The sequence below is a fragment of the Acinonyx jubatus genome, chromosome D2, assembly GCF_027475565.1.
Source record: "Acinonyx jubatus isolate Ajub_Pintada_27869175 chromosome D2, VMU_Ajub_asm_v1.0, whole genome shotgun sequence".
Classification (NCBI taxonomy): Eukaryota; Metazoa; Chordata; class Mammalia; order Carnivora; family Felidae; genus Acinonyx; species Acinonyx jubatus.
In genome coordinates, this window is record NC_069393.1 from 36,698,951 (window position 1) to 36,702,753 (window position 3,803).

The window sequence follows — 3,803 nt, forward strand, 5'->3', positions numbered from 1 at the left end:
GTGGAAGCCATAGTCCTGGAAGCCAAGGCTGAAGGCACAGTGGCAGTGCCAGCCCAGCAGGACGTCAGGACAAGAACAACAAACACAAGAAACATTTTTTAAAAAATGAATAAGCACACAGACACTAAGGTAAAATTGAAAAAAAAGTCAAACACACACACAAAACAGAAAAAGAAGTAAAAGAGCAAAGATAAAGAAAAGGAAAAGAGGAAAGATGACCAAAAAAAAAAAAAAAGAAAAGAAAAAAGAAAAAAAAAGAAAGAGAAAGAAAGAAAGAAAGAAAGAAAGAAAGAAAGAAAGAAAGAAAGAAAGAAAAAGAAACCCTTCAGAGTATAAAAGGATGGGTTTTTTTTAATTGACTTGTCATCATACTGAATTTAATGTTACATTGTTAAAGACAGATTCAAGCCTTATAAGTAATGGAACAAATGGAAAACCTGTCTACACTTAAAACACCACTGCTTGTTATTTGATTTTTATATCACAGCTTTATTAATACAAACTTTTGTACAGAACAGTGAGTTGTGACCATGTGACATGGCAGGTTTTGCCAGGGATGGAGTTTATTACACAATTTTCACTTTTGAATTTTTTTTAATTCTCTAGCAAAAGTCAGTATCAGTTCTAAAATATCAACAAGAATGATATGCTGAATTCATTACAAACCCATTAGGCTGTTTTTAAAATCACAATAATAGTTTTCAGTGAACTTAAGGAAAAAAATACAAAACACAGAGCTACCATTACAGTTAATGATAAGATCAAGAAAAAGGCAAAATTGTCTATCTCATCATTCTATTCAGTATTGTACTAGAGTGCCACATGACAAAACAAAATAGAAAGAAATAAATTAGAAAGTTATGGATTAGAAGAAGTAAAACTATTTACAGAAGACATAATAATGTATGATTGTATGTAAAAAATCCTAAGAAACATACTATGAAATTACTAAAATAAGAAAATTCACAAAAAAATTCTAAAATACAAAGTCAGGGTGTCTGGGTGGCTCGGTGGGTTGGGTGTATAACTTGGTTTCGGCTCAGGTCACGATCTCACGGTGCATGGGTTGAAGCCCCATGTCGAGCTCTGTGCTGACAATGCAGAGCCTGCTTGGGATTCTCTCCCTTTCTCTCTGCCCCTCCCCTCCCTCAAAATAGATAAATAAACCTTAAAAAAGTACAAAGTCAATATACGAATTGTATTCCTACATATTGACAATAAGTTACCAGACAACTAAAATTTAAAACATGCGATTTACACAGTAGCATCACAGACCATATAATAATTTGGAAAGAATTTAACAAAATAGGTCCACAAGACCTGTGCACAAAAAGACATTGCTAATGAAAGTAAAGAAGACTTAAATAAACAAAGGGATATGCCATGTTCGGAGTTGAAAGCCTCAGTGTAGTGAAGACGTCAGTTCTCTCCAAATTTGTCTCCAGATTCAACACAATCCCATTCAAATCCTAGACGATTTTTTTTGGTAGAAAATGACAAGACTATTCTAAAACTTTACAAGAGAATGCCAAGAATCTAGAATAGCCAGAACAATTGTAAAAAGAATAACAAAGTAGAACATACACTACCTGATTTCAAGACTTCCTATAAGGCTACAGTAATCAGGATAATATGGTAGACCACTGATTCCCGTGAATGTGGGCTCATTGCTGTACCTCATTTGCTGTAAAATGAGTTCCTTGGTCAGAAGTGATGCAAGGCGTAATACCGTCATGGTGACTAAGATATTCTGTCAGCACATGCATAACAGTTTTGGAAGAAGTACTGCAGACAAGAAAAGCAAATCCATATCCAGAGTATCCATGTCAGTGACATCAAAATCCTATCCTTTGTATGTTGTGGTAGCTCACTGGTTTTCCCAAAGGGTAGTGCTACATGGAGGGCTCAGTGTCGGTCTCTGCTGTTGGAGATTAGGCTTTAGGAAGTGGACAGTCCATGATGTTGAGCTGATGTACCATCTCTGTCACTGCTGTCTTGGCCACTTTGATCTCTGAGGCCTTTGGGCAAGAACAGAGATGCCTGGAAAAGAAGCTAACTGACATCCAGAGAACGGATCATTTCATCTACCTGATTATGAAAACCCTTCTTGGCTGCAACTACTCTTGAGTGACCATTGGGATGCAGATCTTCACATTCTGCGGCCATTTAGAGAGGTCCAGCCACACACCTCTTCCCCAGAATGCCTTGTGACCAGTTTTTAATTGTGCCTTCCCAAGTCCCTGACCAGCCAGCAAAACCACTGTAGAGAGTACGTGGGGGTTCGTTAAACACTCTCTGCTTTTGCATGCGTTTAAAACTTTGAATAAAAAGCCTTAAAAAATTCTGATGAAAGCTACAGACAACCTCCCCTTATAAATGTACCTAAGAATGTAATAAAATGTCACCTGGCCTCACCAGCCTTCAAAATAAGCCTACAAAATGTCTATGTAGACCCAACTTATGACTGTAAGACCCACCCACCCATCCCTGCAGCCTAGGAGCACGTTCTCACCCTTGCCAAAATGCTATTATTCCACCGAGTCCTCAAAAGGGTTCCACGTATTAGACCACAAGTAAGGCTGAAGCTGACAGCCATCCCTAAGGCCTCCATGCCTTGGCTCTCCTCTTCCAGTTCCCACCTGTCTACATCTACTGTCCGAGAAGCCACTTAAAGAGGCTTCATCATTGCTGCCATTGACAGAAAGAAAGACAAAGAAACATGTAGGACTCATTCCGAGGTAAAGGAGACTAAAATACGTGACAGCTAATATGACATGTGATCCTGAGTTGAGTCTTAGATGGGGGGGTTGGGGGGGAAGGCTATTGAGTCATTACTGAGAACTGAAATTACAAGACGGACTGTGGATCAGATGATGGTACATTCACGTTAAATTGGCAGATTGTGATCATTGCACCGCGGTTACGTACGAGAATATCCTCACACTTAGGAAATACAGTATTTCCTATTTGAAGTATCTGAGGGTACAAAAGCAAAGCATATACATTGAAAACTTTCCCCCCTTAACCCAGCCTTTCAGCCACATGATTTCCCTCCCAGATGGTAACAAATGTTATCTCGCTTCTGGGTATGTCCACCCAGAGGTATTTCGTGCCTTTGTAAGCCCACACATTTTAACGTCTCCTTTATACCGAAAGTGGTAGCACTCTCTACATTGGGCTCTGCATTTGGCTGTCTTAACAATATGTCTTGGTGATCACTGCATAACAGGACATGAAGTGCCTCCTCATTATTCTTTACAACTGTGTAATATCCCATGGAGAGATGTGTCATGACTTATTTAAGTAGTTTCTGTTTTACACATATTTGGCTTATTTCCAATCTTTTGCTGTACTTTATTAAGACAAGCAGAATAGCAGCCTTCAAGGGACTCAGGATGATTTGGGAACCTAAGCATATAATAAAAATATGATGTTAATACATCAATAATTTTGTCAGGAGTTATATGTTAAATGACGACTAATGAATGCAAAATTGTAGGTTATAGACTTGCAAATGAATGATTGATGGTTACAAAAAAACAAGGATGTGTATGGGAAGGTCAATGTTAGCAGCCCTGTGTCTTAACCATTAAATGGCTGTGAAAAAGCATTTTAACACAATGGGATTATTTTTTCAGAACTGTGTGAGACGTTGAACCCAATAAATAACAATCAAGAGTAGAAGTAGAGTCACTAGTGATGTTATTATTGAGACATTAATGAAAGTATTGATAGAAAGAGTACAACTTTGGGTTCATAAATAAAAGACCCAAAAAAGGCAATGTCTTAAGAGTTAAAACAAC

The 3,803-nt window shown here is 38.0% G+C and overlaps 1 long non-coding RNA gene across 1 annotated transcript; it reads right to left on the bottom strand.

The window, feature by feature from the left end:
- Positions 1-462: 462 nt before the first annotated feature.
- Positions 463-2,055, bottom strand: LOC128312590 (uncharacterized). The gene is made up of 2 exons (XR_008292071.1): positions 1,590-2,055; positions 463-1,469 (listed from the first exon to the last, which is right to left on the bottom strand). It is a non-coding gene; the product is annotated as an uncharacterized LOC128312590 (long non-coding RNA).
- Positions 2,056-3,803: the final 1,748 nt, after the last annotated feature.